The sequence below is a fragment of the Epinephelus moara genome, chromosome 24 (genome assembly GCF_006386435.1).
Source record: "Epinephelus moara isolate mb chromosome 24, YSFRI_EMoa_1.0, whole genome shotgun sequence".
Lineage (NCBI taxonomy): Eukaryota > Metazoa > Chordata > Actinopteri > Perciformes > Serranidae > Epinephelus > Epinephelus moara.
The window spans coordinates 43,522,063-43,544,670 of NC_065529.1; the positions used below are offsets into that span (position 1 = coordinate 43,522,063).

General features: G+C 41.5%; 1 protein-coding gene across 2 annotated transcripts in view; it reads right to left on the minus strand.

Annotated features, from left to right (window-relative positions):
* ip6k1 (inositol hexakisphosphate kinase 1) overlaps nt 1-21,836 on the minus strand; it is a 42,683-nt gene extending 20,847 nt beyond the window's left edge. Inside the window, exons 1-3 of one of the 2 annotated variants that reach the window (XM_050039094.1) lie at nt 21,651-21,836; nt 14,890-14,940; nt 2,298-2,545 (exon numbers count right to left, since the gene is read on the minus strand). The gene's annotated coding sequence lies outside the window, so the exon portion shown is untranslated. The remainder of the gene's footprint in view (nt 1-2,297; nt 2,546-14,889; nt 14,941-21,650) is intronic. The other variant, XM_050039095.1, reaches the window with a different exon arrangement.
* Between the last annotated feature and the right edge of the window lie 772 nt (nt 21,837-22,608).

Genomic DNA, 22,608 nt, shown 5'->3' on the forward strand with positions numbered 1-22,608 from the left:
GGAAAACGAGTACAACTCTCTCAATCAGCATGTTTTGAGAGCGCGCAGTTTCAAAATGACAATCTCAAAAAGCCAGCACAAATACCAAACTTAATAAAGCAAAAAAGTAAGAAAACCAAGAAAACAAGCAGGAGCGACTGCAACAGGCTGCACGCGCGGGCGCATGCGCACTTACTCTTTTAAAGCTATCCTCTGCCCCAGATGACATACCACAGGAGGTAATGGCTACGATTGAGAGGTTTGTTATACTGCTCTATGACCGAACTAGCCCATGCACAGAAATAGACACTGCGAGGAGGAAGTTATTTGTGAAGAGGCACAATGTGCTGTCGATCCCTCCGACAAAGGCTGCCCTAGAGGAGCATGTGAAGAGAGCAGTTTACCAAGGAGGGCATGTGTGGGCCCAGATGCTGGTGTCCACACCAGAACTACCTTCACCATGTAGATGGGGCTGGTCTAAGACATCTGAGGGCTACTATGCACCCTTCTGGACATGCCTACCAGATGCAGGCCAGGCCAGCTATGAACTTGTCTCCAGCCAATGTAAGAAGGGTTGTGTTAGGAAGTGCAAGTGCAAAAAAGCTGCCTTAGAGTGCACAGCTCTCTGTTACTGTGAAGGGGTGTGCTGAATAGACTTTCCCGCACTGGACCTACTTAGACAGTTATTGTTATCACATATTTTAGTCTTGAATTGCAGCTTCTGAACAATTCTGAAGTTAATAATTTGTATTCAGAATCATAAAAAATATATAAATTGACACAAAGATCTTCCAAATCAGACGAGTCTATGCAGCTGTATTGCAACTACCGTTTTTCGGTAGTTGGCCGCCATCTTGAAAAATGTACTATCCGAAAGATAGTTCCCNAAATATATGAATTGACACAAAGATCATCCAAATCAGACGAGTCTATGCAGCTGTATTGCAACTACCATTTTGCGGGAGTTGGCTGCTTGAAAAATGTTTTATCCAAATGATAGTTCCCAAGTGCTATGTATGGTAGATAAATTCAACTTATATCCTCAATATCACATAATATCCATCGTTAATACGAAAATTGATCTAAAAACAGTTGTCAATGGTGGCCATCTTGAAAAATGGCCGCCGTATTAAAAATCCATGATGACTTCATATATAATTTTTTTCTACATGTCTTTGGCTATAACTGTACCAAATGTGATGCTTCTATCACATAATATCTAGGGTTAATATGAAGTTTGATCTAAAAACAGTTGTCAATGGCCATGTTGAAAATTGGCCGCCATATTGAAAATTCAGAGTGGCTCCACATCTATTTTTTTTCTATATGTCTTTGGCTATAAGTGTACCAAATCTGACGCTTTTATCACAAAATGCACAATTGTTATGGTAATCTGCACCACTACCACAGAAGACATGCCGCCTCTAAAATCATCCTATTGAACAATAAGAAAAAAGATGACCAAAAATCAGATGAGCTGGGGCATTTTTCCATTTTGAGTTAATGTTTTTTTCAACTTGTGGAGTTCAGAGCGTTCCGGCGAAAATGCCAGATACTTAGAGCGCAGAAATGCGAGGCGTGTCGCAACGCAAAAACCACGAGCAAATAACTTCGTTCTCATTAAAAACAATAACAAAAAGGCGCCTCCAGCTGCTGAAACACTTTCTGTGTGATCAGGCCATATACTCCTGTCCTCTGTTGCTTCTTTAATCTGCAGAAAACTTTGTTTTACCAGACAGAAGAGACGTTACAGGTCTCTTTAATGTTGCTGTATGCTGATATCTAGAATAGTTATAAAAATGTGTCTTTAGGTTTGATACTCAATCAAAGGAAAGATGTAAAACCTTCCATTCTAGTAGTTCAATGGTGTTCATTATGTCTTTAGTTTCTGATAATGATTTTAGTTGTTCTTTTATCTCAGACATTTTAGGATGTTACATGTCTTGACATGTTTCGGTGACTCAGCCGATATTAGGGAGGTGTGACTGTCCTGTCTGTCTGTCCTGTTTTTGACAGGACAGTCACACCTCCCTAATATCGACTTCTGAGGAAGGTGGAAGTTTCCGCCGAAACGTGTCAAGGTATGTAACATCCTAACATGTCTGAGATAAAAGAACAACTGAAGTCACTTCCATTCTAGTGTTTTGGTGACACCATGTTCACAGCTCTTGGTTTCCTCGAAAGATAGAGGAAACCAAACTAGAGGTGTGAACACTGAAAACTCCCTAATTAACAAACAAAAATAATTCTATGACCTCCGGCTGACTAGCTGAGATCTCCACAGTAACACATCAGGGCGCTGCTTGTTGTGGTCTTACCTTGGGCATGGGCTCTGTTGTGCAGTGACGGGGAGGGAGGGGCGCAGGGCACCACGGGCTGCTGGGAGCGCACGCCGGCCCCGGGGGGAGGCGGCGCCAGACCGAAAAACCACCTCGCAAGGCCTTCAATCAGAGTGCTCCAATCCACCGCCGGCAGTACAGAGACCCAATCAGGACAGTGAGTGGGGGGGCAGAGTTGGGGGGAGGGCAGGAGAAGCAGGGTGTCAGGTAGGCAGGGTCACCACTTTCTGCAGAGAGGAAATGACACCATGATAAGTTTAATGTGTATCTAGAGCTGTGTTAACTGTTTCTTTGGCCACTTACAGTGAAGTCAGTGTGCTATAAAACCAAAACTATGAGCTGAAAGAGGCTAAAGACACAGATTTCTGTTTGTTTCTGTCACTATGAGACATCCTTTTCACATCACATCTAGTCATTAGATCCTAAGTAATATAAAAAATACTGATGACTGCACTTATTTTGAAGTTATTTATCACAATAACTTTAAATGAGTTGAGTTTTTCTAAATAGCTGTGACTTAAACTGGAGGAGCTTGCTGGGAGTGACATAAAGCCTGGGAGTACTGTCTGAGAAGTCAAATTTTTGGGTACAAAATCCCTGACAACCCAAGGACTGCTGGTAGGCAATAACCTCATATCACTAAGTTCATGAAATTTACCCAAATTTACAAACATATAGTATATTCCTACAGACATCCCTTTAATCTTACGTGACAGCAGATGCTGTATTCCCTGCAGACTCACTCATGCTGACACTTAACCGTCCACAGGGCGCACCTGATGCAAAAATATTTTCACCAGCGGCTGCCATTTTCTCACCATCTGTGCATATATCTTGCTCAAGACAATATCGTGTGTTGTTCATGGTCTCAATGAATGAAAGGAAAACATAAAAACTCTTCTCAGATGAAAAGAGAATAAGCTAAATTCATAAATCACATTTGATTAACTTGACAGTGGATAATGGTTTTAGTGATTATAATGAACTCAAGATGTGACATTTGTATAATGTTTTGTACATAGATTGTATATAAAAATAGATATACAGTCTATGGTTTTGTAAGTAATGTTTTCAGATTTGGGATTTTATGTGTTTAATTTTCAGATACATTTTCAACATACATGAATATTACCATTATAATAGCATCAAACACTAGTTTAACATTACAATCTGTCAAAAACAAGTTTTATTGTCTTTCTTGAACTCACTGCACTGAAAACCTATCATCACTGCTTCACATAAATGAACTAAAATAAAGAGGACCAGTCTACAAATTTCTGACCACCGGATAACCAAAATGTTCCCACACTGCTGACTTCAATGTGCTCGTGATGAGGTGAGATGATCAGTAAATCATCAAAGTCAATGCACAATATTGTTTTTTTTCCAAGTTACTGTGGATGTCATATTTCGAGGGATCCGCGTGAGCGTGGTTTCCATGGGGACGCAGCTGGTTTAATCTAAAGTAGATTGGAAAAACGATAGACGCAGACGGGGCCGTGATAAAAACTAACAAGGACATTTGACACAGGACTAAGAGTAAATGAAAAAATAGCTGACAAAATTAACAACAACAGTTCTGAATCAGACAGCACATAAAAATAACACACACACACAGACACACAGTTTTCTGGGCATGTTGCCACAAACAGTTGACATCACATATTTCAGCATGTCAGGTTACTGTCTCACACACACGCAACACACACACAGAGCGTACGCAAATAAACACATTTTCTCTCTCTACGTCATCCCTAAACAAGGGAAAGTATTCAGCGATTAAAGTGTGGGAAAAATATAAAAATCCTACTGTATCAACTGGGATCTTCAACTTCCTGGAGCATACTCTACTCCCAAAACAAAGATACTGTCTATAGTTTCAGTGTAGCGCCCCCCCAGATGTCCTCCCAGCTCTCTGCTGATCACTTGAAACTTGAATTTTGAAACATCATCCGTAACCCGAGAGGACATTTTGTAATGCAGGATTTACTCTCCAATAAGCTGTCGGCACATACATCCATGAGTACAATGGGCAGCAGAATGATATCAAAGCCCATCTGTTGCTGAGTAACATGGAAAATAAAAACCACAATTATAAACGATTAGCATTTGAAACAATGACACTGGAGACGATAACAATGGAGTAAAACCTTTTTCTCCCAATTACCACATCAAACAGCTAAAAACACCACACAAATGTAACAGAGCTTGTTTCTAAAACTGTTTGAATAAATGTTGGAGAACATGTAAATTTTAATTGCAGGTGAGTCATCAATGTACGCATGAGATGACGGTTCAGTGTAACATACTGCAATTAGACTCCTAAAAACAATCTGGTTTAATGCAGTTTAAAGGGGACCTATTGTGCTTATTTTGGGTTTTGGGAACATGTTCACATGCTTTAATGGTCAGAAAACACTTTATTTACATCACACTGTCTGTGCTGGAAATCCTGTATTTACCCTTTATCTCAGATGCTCTGTTTTAGCGCCTGTCTCTTAAACATGACCTCCCCAGTCTGCTCTGATTAGTCAGAGTTTTGTGGTCATCTTTGCACCGTCATTGCAGAGAGAAAGCACTGATAAAAGCTTATAAACACAACTGGACATGTTCCAGCAGGAATATGATCTTAAATCTAGGGAGAAATTAACATTAGCAACCAAGATTACATGTTTCCCTGACATTAGCATGTAGCTACATGTAGCAGTGTGGGCTACGTTACGTGCCTGCAGCAGATGACCATATAAAGAAATCTGTCAGCTTGTCTCAACAGTAGATAAAAATGCTGGAAACAGAGTAGTCAGATGGGTCTAAAGCCTGAGGTCTTTGGTCACAGGGATTACTGTTACATACTTTTACCTCATTATTTGTAACTTTGGCCACATATGTTGTAATCGCCTGACATTGTAACATTATATATATATGACAGAAAATAAGGAATAATACAAAAGGTCACCGTTAACGAAAAGATGTATCTGACAAAAGCAGAAACCAACTTCACAAATTCAGTTTTCACTGACAGACGTCCTGGTGTCCAAGTGGTCAAAGACCCACACCACACATACACTATAGTATATGACCAAAAGTATGTGGACACCTCAGTCCAACTATGTCTGTGACTGCATCTGTTGTTCCTGGTTCCCTTTAGTTCCTCTGAAGAGAAATCTTAAAGGGCCAGTGTGTAAAATGGGTTGAAAACAGTGACATCAGTGGTCAAATTCTAGATTGCAGGGCTCACTCGCTCACCCCTCCCGTCAGGGAAAAGGACGGTGGCCTCGTAGGGACAAAAAGCCTTGCGCACGACTTTTTCAGGAGTAGGTCTATCTAGCGACGAGGTGAATGTTTATTTAGAAATCTAAGCCATGTTACGATATTGTAATGAATCCCTCACGAGCAGGAGACCAGAGGAGCGTTTGGGAAAAAGGCCCGTTTATTTGAGCACTCCAGAAACTCCGGTTACACTCCACTCCATCCCAAACTCTGACTCTTCTAGCGTAACAGATACACTTCATAACTTTACACACATACTCGTTTACCATACCGAGTGGGGACCCCCCCTCCCCTCTCTGCTCAATCTCCAGCCCGCACACTGACTGACAGCGTAGCCGGTAAACAGAGCTCAGCTGTTTATTTAGCCTAGCAATATCTCCGGACTATAGTAGCTGCAATGGACGACTTTGAACGCGATTTTGAAGAGTTTCTTGTAGCGGACACAGACCCAGAGCCATACCTGTTTGAGCCGGAGCATACAGATGAGGAACTCCATGTGTTTGATGCTGAGCGGGCGAGAAGAGAGGCTGAATGCACAGAATGGGATTCGGTGCTACTGCTACCATCGTTGGGGAGATATATCATCAGGAGGAAAAGCGCCGCAGAGAGTGCATCACAAGGAGTGAAGTTGCGTCTTCTTTTCCTCGCAGATGACGGTTCGGGTTCATTCTCTCCTGTTGCGTGGTAAGTGTGGTCCATTCGCAAATTTTATAACTAAAAAAACTTTTCACTACTCTCAATCGACGAACTACTAACACTCTCTGCTGTTTAAAAACTTTTCACTACTCTCAATCGACGAACTACTAACACTCTCTGCTGTTTCCTCCTCCTTCTTCATTCCTTCCGCTGTCTTCGTTGGTTCATTTATACACGCGAAACGCGTTCTCTGGCTGGCTGGATTGTCCGCTCGGTCTGCCGTACATACATGGCAGCGCAAGATGGCGACATCTCTAAAGCAAGGCCCTTGCTATATATATATATATAAAAGCATAATTATAAGGTTACGAAAACCAAATGAATTTTATTTTATAGCGATTATACACTTGTATAAACATATTAATGGGTAGAATATTCAGATTCAGATTCAGATTGACAATAAACCATGCCAAATATTACACACTGGCCCTTTAATCCTGCTGTAACAATGATGTTTTAGACAATAACGGATTTTCACCTTTGTGGCAACAGTTCGGCGAAGGACATTACAATGCCCCCATGCACAAAGCATCACTAATGCTCTTGTGGCTGACTGGAGGTAAATCCCTGCAGCCAGGTTCAACATCTTGTTTAAATCCTCTGCCCAGAAGAGTAGAGGCTGTTAGCAGCAGATTAATGCTGCATGGTTTTAGAACCATGCTCAGCTATCACATATGGGTAAAATGTTCAGGTGTCCATATTTTTTGGAATATAATTTTCTTGATTTTTCCCTCCTCTGTCCCCTGCCTTCACTCAAATCCCCTTCTATCACCCCCTTTTCAATCCTTGTATCCCATCATGCACCTAAAAGCTGCCTCAAAATGAGTCATCATCGCCTGTCTGAAGACATGAGAAGAAGGGAGGAGGAAGAGAGGTAGAAATGAGGGAGCAAAGAAGAAGAAGAGGATTGGAAGAGAGAGGCAGGCCCATCAATGACGTCACAGCCTGCTCATGCATACGTATGTGTGGGTGTGTGTGTTTCTGAAGGCATCATTTGGTCAGTGTCAAGGCTGCAGTGAGGCACGACACTCGCTGATGTTATCACGATGTGGGCGCATGACAGCGGAGTAACACCAAACACAACCTCCACACACGACAGTTCAGGTACAGCTTGACATTTTTAAATACAAAAACATTTCTCTTCCGCAAGACAGAAACTCAGGTCATATTTAAAATCAATGTAATGTGACATTTCACTTTATCAACAGAGCGTTATTTTGAATTCAGCTCAGCTGAGAAATATAAATTACGTCAAATTCAAATGCCATGTGGTCCTTCAAATTGTAATCCTTAACGGTACAGCTCACCCCAAAATCAGACACACATATTTTTCCTCTTGCCTGTAGTGATATCTATCAATCAAGATTGCTTTGGTGTAAGTTACTCAAAAGTTAATCCACATACCTCATGTAGGAACTTTTTACTTACTCTTTCTACTGAACTACACCCATCAACTGCTTTACTTTGCAGAAGGAAGCCTGCATCTACCCATGGACGAGAGGCGAGAGGTAACATTGATGGCATCCTCCTGGCTGAGCTGTAATGTTTGCTGGCTACGTGGTGCTAGGTGAGCTAGCAGTAGAGGTATGTATTTTGTGGCACCACAAGGCCGAGTGTCACCTGGAGAAGGCGGACATCTCTACGGCCGATATCTCCAACACTCTGCAGCTCCCACCAAAACAGTCTGGACCGATAATTAGCACTACAGGTCAGAGGAAAATATGTATTTTTGATTTTGAGGTGAACTCCCTTCAAAATGTCAGTCCTGGTTGACTGTGCGTACTGGTGGTAACCGCAGGTGTGTTTTAATTACATACATAAGAGGTAATTGCACCATGCAATTACTGTATATTGAATGGCTGCAATCCACAAGAAAGGGGATGAATTTCCCCACCAGGCTGAGGCCTGCTGCTTTGTGACAGGACCAAAATAAGACCTTGTTTTTCAGCAATATGATAAAAAATGATGGTGATAAACAGTCACACGTCCAAATACTATTCAGACCCAGTGTTGAGCAACTGTGCCAGTGGACCACTGGAAGGCTTTTAGTGTGACGTTATCACCGAGTGCTTTTTCAATAGAACCTCACATCTCTTTTTGATTTCAAAATTTTTTGACATTTTTCTGTGCAACAAGTGAGCTGCTTCACTGAAAACCTTGAAAACCTCAGACCTCCAACATGTCATCAAGGTAAGGCATGCCTTTAACTACACTGTGGGCCCACATCACAGGCAACGATCACGACGGCTCGCAGCACCGTGCATGCATTTGGCCACGATGGAAATTCAACATCTAACTGTCTGATCTCAAGTCACGATCCAAGCTTGACCAAGCATGAGCTCCAGATGCAGGCTGGATCACACTGTGCACACACACACTCATGCACACCCACGCACACACACAGACAGCGTAAACAGTGTTTCCCATGAGCAATGAATTCTAAAGTTAGCAGCAAACAGTAAACATCAGGTCACATCTGTTCTGGGATCAGTGAAATCACCCCAATGATCCATGACTTCTAACATTTCACTGCACTCAACAAGACACACACAGAAACACAGTCGACTGGACATTTCAAAATATGAACACACGCACCGTCTCTGAGAGGTCTGTGGTCCAACTGAATCCTCAAATATTCAGGATGTGCCAAGACATTATTATTAATAAAACCTTTTAAATTTGAATGATTAAAATCATATTGTTAAATATGCAGTACTCCTGATACTGACCTTACAAACTCACAGAGAAGGCAAAATACAAATGAATTCTGCATTTTCATCATTGAATTGATTCATTATATCAAATAATGCCGTCAAACAGTAAGAGAGTTTGCAGTGGTCACTGAAGATTACAGAAATGAGAGAAAGAAAAGTTAATCTAATCCAGATCCTGGTATTTGAAATGATTAGACATATTGGACAGTATGAGCGCTGCTGTATTAGCACACCGTGAGCTCTGTCATCACTGTTAGGCTGTTAGCACTGCTGATAATGCAACCTTGTCACGGTAGCGTAACGCCCACCCTCAGGTTACCCTCACTGTTGCCATTGTTAGCACCACACTGCCAATGCTGGCTCAGCCACCAGCTGAATACATGACCTCCTTGGCAGAGGTAAATATTTCAACAACTAATAGATGGATTGCCATGACATTTTATACAGACATTCGTTGTTCTCAGAGGACAAACCCTCCTGACTTTAGTGATCCCCTGACTTTTCCTCTAGATACAGGGTGTCAAACATACGGCCCATAGAACTGACCCACCAAAGGGTGCAATCTGGCCCATTAGAGGACTTTGCACACCCAATACTGATGCACTTGTGAGGTCAGGGGGGGCCGTACACATGCCTGATTTTTAACCACCAGGAAAACGTGAGGGTGCTACTCGTGTCTTTTTTGTGCCAGCTTTGAAGAGCACGGCAGCAGGTTGTGTCTGAGGTTGCTTACCTTAACAAACACCATATCATAGTCTATTTACCTGAATGCAGAGCTGATCCTCTCGTGTGTGTTAGGCCAACAATATTGTCCGTGGGTCAGATGTAAAGCTCTGGCAGCCCTGCACTAAAATGATCGACTTTTCCATATTTGCCACAGACTGATATTTACGGAAGAAGGGAAAGATAACTGTTGGCTGTGATTGTCTGACCTTTGTCACATGACATGATGCTACTGAGTTCCAAAAGCTGTACTCAGTTTATCTTATGGTGCAGCTGTCATGCCTTGAAAAATAGGTGCTCGGGAACGCGTGTGCACCGCGACGGCGTCACTCTGGTGTTTGAGCACGCCTGCCTACATTGAAAACAATGAATCTGAGGGCACAAAAAACGCGACATGTGTGAGGCCCCATATAGGTGCCAGGTTTCAGGAGCAAGTTAAAAAGTCAGTAGTCTACTTCATGTACAATGCTGTTTCAGAGGCTTTTCTACCCTGATCACAATACAGTTCTCTGAAATATGAACACTCATTGTGGTCATATTTAAAGATGTTGAACAATGTGCAAAATATTGTCAATCAGCAGCTTCAGTGCAAAAGAATTTGTGTCATGGTCCACAGAGGATGACTTGCTGTAACTTTGATCCCCTGTCCGTCACCATCTGGTCAACATTTTATTTCACCTGCAAAACTAATCAAAGTCCCATCAGCTTCAGCTGTATGTTGAGCTTAATTGGCAAATTTTAGCTTGGTAATGTACTGCTAAACATCTACACGTTAGCATTGTCACTATGAACATGTTGGCATGTTGATGTAAGCGTTTAGCTGAAAGCACCGCTCTGCCCAAACACAGCCTCAAACAGCCGCTAGCATGACTCCTGGCCAAGATCAAACAGTATCTGGTCACACAGAGGTAGGTAATGGGGTATTAGGTGATGAGGTATTAAGTGAACAGCTGGTGTTTGATAACGCCTCTGTACGGTGGTCTTGTCTCCGTTAGTGGATCTATATGTGTCTCCAGTGAATTCCTGGCACATAGACAACAGGTGTGTGTTTCCAGCGGGCAGCGTCCTGTATGCAGTGTGATGCAGAGGGCTGCGAATAGGCTGCTGGAGGGCAAAGTCAAGGACAACTTGCCTCCCCCTGCTGTCTCCTATACACACTATCCTCCTCCTCCTCCTGTTTCCGTCATCCCTCTCCCCAAATCCCCAAATCTCCCCACCTCCCATCCTGTCTTAATATCTCCTCCCCTCCTTCAATGCTTCTTTCTCCTAGGGCAGATCGATCATACTGTAAAAATAATATTTCACTCCGGATTAATATTGATATACTGTTATGTTAATTTCTGATTGGCTATCATTTCATTAAGATATTTAAACACAGTAAAACCATAAATACTGTACATTATTGTGGGCAAAAATATCATTGAAAAGGTAATATCACAATAATAAGCTTTCCTGGAATACTAGAATTTATGCTAAAATTCAATAGACATTAAATTATTTCACACCATGATTGCCATGGATTTTTATTCAGTGTTCACTTAGTCTGGTTGAGACGTGAGCTCCTTTGAAAGCTAATAATCAACCATTACTTTTCAGCATTTCTAATCCTCCAGTGGCTGGCATAAGAAATAAATGAAATGCTCTATCCCCAGTGTTTTAAATTGGGTGTGTGTCTCAGCCTTCGTCAGTGCGCTTGACTTTCTCATGTCAATAACACATGAAATAAAACATTACACATGCATGTATTGGCTTTGGGCTGCTTTTATTTTGTGTTGTTTTGTGCACAATGTAAATATTTAATTATTGTGTGTGGATTTGAATCTGATAGATCAGTGATTCTGATTCCATGCAGCATTGGCTACCAGACCACATAGATGTCGTGTGACAAGAATAGAGATCTCCTGGCTGCACATTTTCCTCCTGCCATTGTGAACACACCTTGCCAGATGCCTTCACTCTAGAGGCTCAGCAGCCTCCCTTGTGTTGTCTGTCTGAGTGAAACTGCAGGAGGCAGCGCAGGAGTTCGCAATTCAAACAAACAAACAGACAAACAACCCAATCTCTAATCGTCCCGCTGTGTCCTGCCAGGTGTGGCGAATAACCTGAGTGGCCAGCCAATCAGCTTAGAGGATCTGTGTGAGCATATCTTACATCATCAGCCATCACTGGGACAAAGCTGCAGGCTCACTACAGCTCTACGACACCGACAGTCTGATTAAGCTGCTATTTCTGACTGACCGACCGCGTGTGTGTGTGTGTGTGTGTGTGTGTGTGAGGGAATCCTTCTGTCCTTCAGTAAGTCAGAGATAGAGCCAATTAAGGACTTCCAGGGATCTCTAAGAGTAGAAGTGCGTAGTTTGGCAGTGAGTTGCATCAGTGTTGAATTTTAGAGTGTTACTGAGGATTTGCAGCACATTTACCATTTGTAGGAGACACTCTCCGCCTGGTTAGAGTGGTTTGAGAGAAAGGAGAGGTCTTTTATAAGTTGCATATCACTGTCTGGTTTGTCAGAGAACTTTGAGGACATTCTGCAGGACTCTAAAAACTCTTAAAAACTGCGCTATAAGAAATTATAAGTCAATCCTTCTTGCAGGAAGAAGAGCACATGCCAACAAGTGCCTTACTAGTTTCTTTAACCAGTTTTTCCAAACAAAGTACATGGCATGTCATACACCAGATCTACCCATCTACTTCGCCTTGGTAAACACCTTGCAATAATCAAGAAGATGTGAAGTTACAAACCAGTCCTGCTCTTCGGGTGTTAAGGACATTGATTAAAGAGTTCATTAAGATAAAAATCACACTGTAATAAAATCTTGAGTAAGTCCTGAAGAGGTGATTTCTTCAGAGATGTTGAGAGCATTAACGTGTGAAACCTTAATTCAAAATGCTTCACGTGGGGATGTCCACATCAAGTTTCACCAGAATTGCTCAAGGTTACTGCTGCTTTCCAAATTACTTTTCACATACTTTAATTTTCAGTTGCATATACAGTGAAATGCTCGCACTGTAGAGTAGGAGAGCCACGCTGCAGCACTAGCAGGCTGGACAGAGCACAGTAAAGACAGAATCTGATTTTGATCGATCTTTATTTAAACAACACTGATCCATTTCTAGCTTTATCCAACTGGCTATTAATGTTTTCTCTATCTCATTTGTACTTGTTTTGTCTTCAGTGTTTATCTGATACTGTATTACGACTGCAGCCACACTAGATAGAACTACTATGACGACTACTGCAACAACTTCTGTACTTGTTGCTCTTTCTCCTTACAGCTATCTCTATTTCATATTAATTTTAGAGTTGGGTCATTTTCCAGTTTTAGCGGTCTAGTCTGGTGTACAAGCTTAAACCAACTTGATTTTGTGTAAACTGGCTGAACACTGCACATGTTTATTTACTAAAGCATTCACTTGTCTTGTGGGGTGATGAGAGAAGACGTGGCGGAGTCTCTCAAGAAAACTAAAACACCGATAAGGCAACATTTTGGATTTGAAGCCAATTAAAGAGGTGTCCTAACTGGCTGCAGGCGATGCAGCGCTGCCCTTTTGAGCTGACGTCCTGTGGGACGCCATGTTTCTATTTATTCCTGTGGCTCGCTTTAAAAGTGCCACAATGGACGAGAACGGCTGATTCATGAATTTGAAATAAGAAATAATCTATATGATACCCTCTTATTTCACTACAAAGAAACTAAATAAGGAGGAAGCTGGCTGGTAGCTAAAAGTTTCTGGTCAGCTAAATGACCATTGCTAATAACCACCTACTTGCTGTTGGCTATATTATATGTCACTTCCAGTAAATATCACATTATAAAACGTGGACGTAGGAAGATAGCTAGTAGACTACTCACCCATCATTTAAGTGGTTATGTCGCCAGTATAATCTCGAGCACACGACTAATATTTACATGGTTTGTTTACATGAAGTAAAAGAAGTGAATATTTAATGTATTCAGTGTGGACAGAGAGCTCTAATGTTACTTAATGTTATGTGATAATGTGACGCTTGATCGCTGCTCAGGATTGGCTGCTGCATCAAGTGCGAGAACTGTTGTTTTTGTTTCTTTACTTGATAGATTAATAAATTCTTTACCTAAATTGTTTTATTCAATTACTATGAATTAAATCATTTAAGCACCACTCTGCTCCATTAATTGACACGTTAGATTAAATAAACACCATGGTGACTTCACACTTCATGTTGTTCTCTCTATGCAGCTTGACAGAAAAGCAACTCAGTGCTGACTGCGTTTGAATCATAATGGAGGTAAAAGAGCCAATGATAGTTGGTGTTAGATTGAAACTCATATTTGTCGAGCTAAAACTAATCTAAAGAACTTTTCTGTGGGAAACAATTACGGTTTTGAAAGTGTCGGGGAATGAAATACAAGCAGATTGTAAAATGTGTCTCACCTGTGAAACACTCAGTTGTCCTATTGTGCTTACAATCAACAAAGAGACCTGTTCCACCTGCATTGAAATCACCTTAAGTAAACAGATTATAATCTGTCAGAGGTCAACCACATATACAGGTGTAAACATTCTCAAAATGATACAACTCTGACCTACACAGGTCTCATACTGGGAACTTTCAGTAGTGTGTACCAGAGTTATAAAGGGTAGTGAATCTACATACTTAATCCAAATAATTTCCCCTCGGGGATCAATAAAGTATAAAGTATTTCTGATACTTAAAGCTGTTTACCTGCTTAAAAAACAAACAAACAAAAAAATCAGAACTTTGTTGGTAAGATTAAAAATGTAACGTAATTTTCCTGTACTTAACAACAGAAAACTGGCCATGAAAATGTCAAGTGTGGATGAGACAGATGTAGCTTTACAGGTTGTGTTAAGTAAATTTACAGAAACAACAACTTTTAAATAAAGCAAACACGACCACACCTTCTGTGCTGACTGAAAATCATGCCGAAGGGACATTTACATCCCTCACACAAACAAAACAGATGAAACGAACACAATGTCAGACTGAATAATGAGGTGAAAACAGAACAACAATTCAGTCTCATTATCAGGCTACACCTTCTCATCTTTCCTCTCACTTGCCAACAGTTTCTCCTGTTGTCACCTGTTAGGCAGTACACATTCAATTCTACACTATCCGCATGACAACATTGGTCCACACTACATAGATTAACCAAACTTACATCAGAGGAGTCAGTGCCTGCTGCTTCATCAATGAGGCTGGCAGGATTACACTATCAAAGAAGAAGAGAGAACCACATTTAGCTGCAGTGTGTACGTGGTCATGTAGGAGCATTGCTTATGGAAACTAATTACTGCATGTGGATCCCAAGTGGAAAAGGTTAAGGTATCTTGTGGTCTGATAAACATACTGAAGGACTAATATATCCTGGCCTGAGAACACCTTGGGATCCTTCAGGAGGACGACGCTGGGGAGAAGACAGTCTGGGCTCCTTTTTTTATCCTTATAACTCCTTATAAGTCTGGTGTAAGGACACTACTGGACAAAAAGAAAACCTATATTTAGTGCTTTCTATTTGATATAATGGACCATTACTGGATAATACAGTAAGAATTTATGTGCGTAACAATCGTGTGAGAAATACTAAAACCTCAGTGGGTATATTGGGCATGCATGCTAACACTTGGTGTAGGGATGTCAACGGTTATGCGTTAATTGCTTAACTGCCAAGAATAATTTTGACAGGTTACACATGTCGATCTACAGGTTAATTTTGCTGCTCTTCAGTTTACGTCACTGAGCACCAACCCAGTGTATTGGGAGCTCGCTAGCAGCGCTGCTCAGTCAGCAGTTACTGCAATTACGCCTTCCTGACCCAACAGCATTGTTGTGGAATAGGACTTGGTGCAATTCATCGATTACAGAAATACGTCAATTAGCAAAACATGCATCGGCATGTCGCATTATAGTAAGCTGCACCCGGCTTCCCCTGGTCAAAGTTTACAATCCTCCAGAGAATGAGCTGCAGCTAAAATGGTTCATTACAGGAGTATAAATGCTATGCATGGACACTTACAGCAAAAGCATCCTGGAGCATTTTGTCAAGAAGGCAGGGGTTTTGAGGCCCAAAATGAAGCCGCTTGCTTACCAGGGCTACCTGGGGGGAGTCCGAAGGATGGATGTTTCCGCAACTCTGTCCTGCCACCAGGACAGCACTACCAGCTGTAATCACCAAATGAGCAGGGCTGCAAGCTAGCTCCCGCCCAACCCAGATGCTGTGCAGTGCAGGGCGGCCAAGGCTACATTAGCTAACCGGAGGGTGGGCAGTGGGCGTCATCTCATGCCAGTCATTGTTTTGTCCATCATAGTATTGTTCTCAATCTAAAATCCAAGCATTGATTGTGATGTTCTAATCTGACAAAATTCAGTGTTTAAGATACATCCCAGAATTCAGTGCACATTCAGGAGAGAGGGCCAAGACCATCATCATCACCGTCATCATCATTATCATCACCATCATCATCATCATAATTCCCATCATGATGTCTGAACTCAGCAGGTTGTGTATGTGTGTTATTGCTGAGTGGCTGCATTAGTGTAGAGTAGCATAACCAGGCTAAATGGTGGCAAATAAGGGCGAGAGGTTTAACTGCTGACACACACACACACACACACACACACACACACACACACACACACACACACACACACACACACACACACTGGGAAACTGAAAAACACCAAGAAAAGTGGATGAGAAGAAAACAGAGACCGGGAGCCTCATTACAGAAACTTCATAAGTCTGAATCTTATCTCTTATCTCTTTATGGCATTAAGGAATTTTGGTATTGCAGAAATATGTTTCCTCGCTGCATTTAGGTTAAAAAACCTCTTATCTTAGCTAAGGAACTTAGCTATTACAGAACTGTCCCAACTTAGGGATTTCACAAGTTAGGAATCCAAGTTAGGACAGCATGGACTTTGTCCTAAATTCAAAATAGCTGCCAACAATGGCAGCAGCACTGTTGTTGGGGCATTACGGTAATGACAATGAAGATGGGGGAAAACATGAACACCAAACTGATTGAGAGGCTAATTAAAACTGTATAATGACGCTTTAAATTTCCTGGATGATTATATTAATTGATATACATCGACTGCCAAGACAATTAATTTGAGAGGCCTACTAGAAGCCATGGGGCTCTGCCAGTGATCATACTGATTACAAATGCACTTCATTTTTCTGCTTTTCTGCTTCATTTTTCGGTGACTTCCAGACTGAAGCTGCAGATTTGTCTTTTATATCACTGCTTTGCATCTTGTGCAACCTCACAGAGGTCACCCAAGCTATCTGTACTCAGGCGCAGCAATACATATTTGCCAAAAAAATGAACACCCATCCTTTTTTGTCCATGATAGCGATTTAGATAGCCAGAGACAAGTGACAGCCGTTGATATTATGGCTTGTTCATCTGGAGAGGCCTACCAGTACATTCTAAACATAGATACAGGCATGAAAGGGCAAGTGCTGATTAAAGAATCAATAGTTAGGATTTCTTAAGACAAGAGTTTAATTAAGGATAAGATTTCTCCTATCTTTGAAAGTTAAGTTATGATAGGACAAGCAGTTTGGGTATTTTTCTGTAATGACGCCCCAGGAGAGGAAAGGAAGTGAAGGAAATAGAACAATTATGATGGGAGGAGAAGTGATGGAGGAACACTAACATAAAACCATAGACTGCATAAAAATAACGGGCATGGCCACCGTCACATCACCCATTGGTTTGTGGGCTCCCGTTCTGAAGCTTTGAGTTTGACATTTCGGCAGCTGCCATCTTGGATTTTTGACACCAGAAGTGACCGTATTTGAAGGTGAGGGTGGGGCTGACTCATAGATTGTGGCGACGCCTCGAAGACAGCCTGTCACTCAAAGCGGCCACGCCTTGAATTATGCATCACTTTAAGCCTTAATAAAATGTCAACAGGTGAGTTATATGAAAATTCATCCCCCTAGAGTTGTCATGAACAGGGAGATTAGCTACAGTGACCAAAATCATTTTTTGTACCAGGCTGTAAACATGTTTATTTCTGCTGTCAAAATGGGCATTTTAACATGAGGGTCTATGGAGACTGGCTCGCTTTTGGAGCCAGCCTCAAGTGGCCATTAGAGGAACTGCAGGTTTAGGCTCTTCCACATTGGCCTAATTTTTCAGCACCAGAGATTGACGCTTGAATAAAACTAAAGTAAGAGAAGGAGTGATGAATATTGAAGGAGCTAATGAAGGACAGAGAAAGCATTTCAAAAAAATATGAGACCTGTCCATGATCACACGAGGAGGCTGGGAAGGAACAGAGAAAATAGTACAGAAAAAGAGATCCAGCTCGTTCTCAGTATCATGCAGCCCTGTGGGAGAGAAACCCCAAACACATCTGTCACTCTCAAAAATCACAAACTACGAGTGGGAAAAATACAAAAACACACACACAGCTGCTGCCCATGTCCCTTGACACAAGTCAACAGCTGCTGAGCGACGCGCGCGCACACACACACACACACACACACAAACACACACACGCACGCACACACACACAGAACCAGAGGAACAATCCGTCCTATTAACAATCGTCTGAGTTAGACAACGGCTCAGATCAGTCAAAACAACCACCACGACCACACATGCCTCCCATCTGGGCTCCTTTCTCACCACTAACCTAAGACTGTGGTGTTGCTGCAGCAACCCAAACTCACGACATGTCAGTCAGCTGACGAGACTTAAACGTCAACAAGGCACATATACTCAAATCAAGTTAGAGGTTTTCAACACTTCACATGCCTCTGACAGTGTGCATCAAAACTGAACATTATTATTGTAAAACCAGACTTTATGACAGAGCTGTTGCACACGATTGCATTACAAGTGTACCTTATAAAGTGGCCACAGAGTGTATAAACAATAGACATGTTTTACATGTTAAACAACTAGAGCGGCTGCAGAACATCTCCTGATGATGCAGTCTTCTCTTTTTCAATTAACAAGCTGCCTGTCATTACTTCACAGTGGGGATACTTGTTATCTGCCTGATACTGTCTTCTGATGTCTTTGATAAAGACTTTCTATTCATCAGGTCACTGCATGTTCCTCAGGGCTGTACTGATGGTATATGAGTACAATAGCCTACATTGAGAACTCTAATTAAACAGCCAGCTTTTTTATGCAACAGGAAGTTGTATTGATCACTGCAGCTACAGTAACTAACCACAATTTGTTAGAGGCTTTATTTTATAACCAGTAAGGAGCACTGGTTGTATCACAGTCCTTTACAGTGTCCTCCTTTGGACCCGTTTAGAATCATGTAGGATTTACCATGTCTGTGATACCAGAAAAACCAGGCTTAAGCCCAAAGTTAGCCAGCTAACCTACCCATCCTTCATTCAAACCAAAGGCACGGGCAACATTTTCCTAGGTCCTTGCTCTACACTGAATGGAGCAGCCGATGTTTTGAGTACGAGCTCTCAAGATGTTGGTTAGTTGCCTGGAAAAGGCTGAATTATTAAATTATAGACTATGGTCTAAATTATACTTCAGCAAGCTGACAGAACTTTGTCTCACATTTTTTTTATTTATAGTTTGGCAACAGTACACGCACACTGATCTCATAGGTGCAGACGGCGAGGCTGGCTGGGGTTTGTTTACATTCTGCAAAAGGTGGTGCGGGAGAAGAAGTTGAGAGTTTGGAAAATGATTTCCTGTTTGCCATCTCCACTTTGCTGATGTGATAAAGGGATAAGCAGTCTTCAAGGTGCAGGCCCTGAACAGAAAATGCAGATATAAAAAAGGGAAATTAAATTTACTTCAGAATATGTGCCTGCTGTTTTAATTTCTAGTCCATGGCATCAATCTAATACACTGGATCAGTTTTGGTTTAAATACTGACGCATCGAATGGATCAGCAACCAGCCAGATGTGACCAAAACCTGGACCAAAAGTTTTTCATCCTTGGTTTACATCCTGACAAACATCTTGCATCCAATAAAGATATTGCTGTTTTAAATCTCTGTCTACTGCTTGCAAAAATAGTTATCTCACTCTCTTGGAAAGAGACCAGTAAACCAAAGTTCATTACTCGGATTAAAGAGTTATCCATGACTCTACCTCTGCAAAAGATGACATACATCACATATCACATACAATATTATTATTACTATTGTCTGAATTTTGTAATCTTTAAAATGTCTGACATGTTGGACAATAATCTATGTGATTCAATATTCTTCTGAATGAGAACACAGTTGCTTCCCAGTTCTTATAAGGTATTTGAAAATGAAAAGGAAGACGGAAGATGTGACCAAAACCCTTTACGTTCATTTTTTTTTTTTTTTTTACCACTATCAATATAAAACTGAAATGCTGCATTCAAGCAGTTTTTGGTGTCCGAAAAATGTAAAAACACTAATGTGATCACATTCAATGAACACCAGAAGAGTTTTGAGGATTAGAAAACGAGAAAGGCACAAACTGGGGCTTAACTGTCATGTAAAAAATCTGCAGCTACCACAGTGATTATTTTTAAGACAACAGTAAATTCTACAGAATTTTTTAGTGCTTACAATCCCAAACTTTTGAGTATGATCTCGAGACATGCCCTTGATATGCACTGATGTTGAGAGAAACCAGGCAGCCAGAGAGGAAGTCTCTTTCTCTTCTAATTAGCTTGGACCAGCAGCTCTGTTGCTCACTCTCTCGGTTGGTTGGTTGATCAGTCTGTTGATTGGTAGATCAATCCACATTAATTTCCCCACCCTTTGGTGGCCACTGTACTGATTGGTTGTGATGGATCCTGAGCCAAAGGACAGCTGATTTACTGTTCATGTTAACTGGCACAAAGGGGCAACGCATGGATGGATGCAGCTATGTGGTTGCAGATGGAGCTTGCTTTTCTTTTCCCTCAAAATGTTGACAGTTCTGTTATACAGTCATGATCATCCACAAGTGAACTAAGCTGACTGGTGTGGATTACAGAGGATGCATTGGTTGTTTGAACCACGACACTTAGCATTGCATATAGGCCAAAAAACAAACAAACAAACAAACAAACAAAAAGAAGCACATCACGTCCTCGGCAGAGCCACCAGTTACTCCTGCTGTGACAGTTATGAATCTGAAAACGCAGAGAGGCGCCTGACCGATGAATGCCAGTCTGTTTATTTACCAACATTATGATCATTTGTAGAGCAGCATGATAAGGCAGCCCTGCATCAGTTGTATGACAACACGCAGCAGCATGGTCATCATCACACCCAGTGCTGCAGGAGCTACCTCATTAAACCTAGTGTGAGCCATCAAACCCTCACTGTCACCATGTCATGCAGTAATAACAATCCAGTTACCACTGCTAACCCGTCTCATTACATTACCCCCGGCAGTCAATCTGAATCTGAGATAAAACCGCCCTCATTAAGATCGTAATTATATGTACACCGAGCTAGCTCCAAGCTAATGAAACTTTTAGGGACCCACCTCTTAATCTTGAAAACGACACCGGTCCAGCTCTGACTGTTAATGTGTTCATAACGGTAGCCAGTGGTGCCGTTAACTGGTGGCAGTAAGGCTAGCTGCCACAACACGTTTATAGACTGTTGGGTACCATATTAGTTAGCGTTAGCTGTCAGACTGGCCAGCTTCTTGACCTTAGCCTGACAACACGCTAGCTAGCTAAGTCAGCTAGTCCCATCTTAAATCAGCTTATAATTAAATTTAAACTTCCCACCGCTTCGTGTCATCTCGCTTTAAAATCCTCTCTTGCTTCTGTAACGGCTGCTCGGTGTCCCGGACACTGATGGAAAACACTGACGTTACTTCGACACTTATTTGCCGTTTAAGTAGCCTTGCGTGCTAACGCTAGCTCCGTGGCTAACATAACGGTTTGACGTTACGCAGTCTCTCCGGTTAGAGGCACCGAGCTGTCACAATAACAACATACCTTCAGGATCGCCCGCTGGACACTGAGCTGACTTCGTGGAGGTCACGGTGGTTGTGCTGCAGATGGCCGGAGAGGTTCATGGATGTCGGTCCCCGGTATCCAAACTCATTAACGGCGGAAAAAAACATCCAAGAGGCTAACGTCATTACAGTGAAGCTAACGCAGGCTGTTTGGCTTTTACAGTTCATTTACATGACTGCGACGCTTTGGCGCCACCTACAGGCTGCTGCTGGATTTACCGTCCTCATCCACCACCTCTTCTTCCTCCTCTTCCTCCACCGGCTGAGACACTTTGTTATCCAAATTCAAGGCCTCCATACTGCATCACCACTAATGAATAATATATATAATTATATAATAAAGACACGGTTCAGTTAAAGGCTAAACATATTATTTGAGTCTTCTGGTGCAACAACAAGCACAACTAGAGTTCTATTTAATTCATTTTATTTCAATTAAAACATTATTTTCATATCCACAGCAGAAGTGAGAGAACTGACCAAACAAAGTACCAAAAACACACTGATTTTAAAGGAAAAATACTGCATTTAAAGTGGTGAAAGAGGTGCTAAAGAGGCAGTTCGTGGTTCAAACAAAACCACAAACTAAATAGTTTATGCACTACTGTAGCCTTCATTACCTTGCAATATACATTCATTGTGACACTATTTGTGCAAGTGCATAGGTGCAAAATAACAAGTAAAGTATTACAAATCTGAAATCCTTAGTGAAGTGTTATAAATAAGTACGAATAATGGATACAACATACACAAAGATGTATGAATTGTATAAAATTGTGTTAAAACAGCATCTCCAAACAGTTCAGGGATTATATATGAATTGTGTTCGTAAATTATGGAAATGGCATATTTATTAAATATATATATGGGTGAAATCCCCCTTGGAAGTGTGTTATAATGTGTTATTTAATATTCTATTTTCTTGGACTTGAATGTGT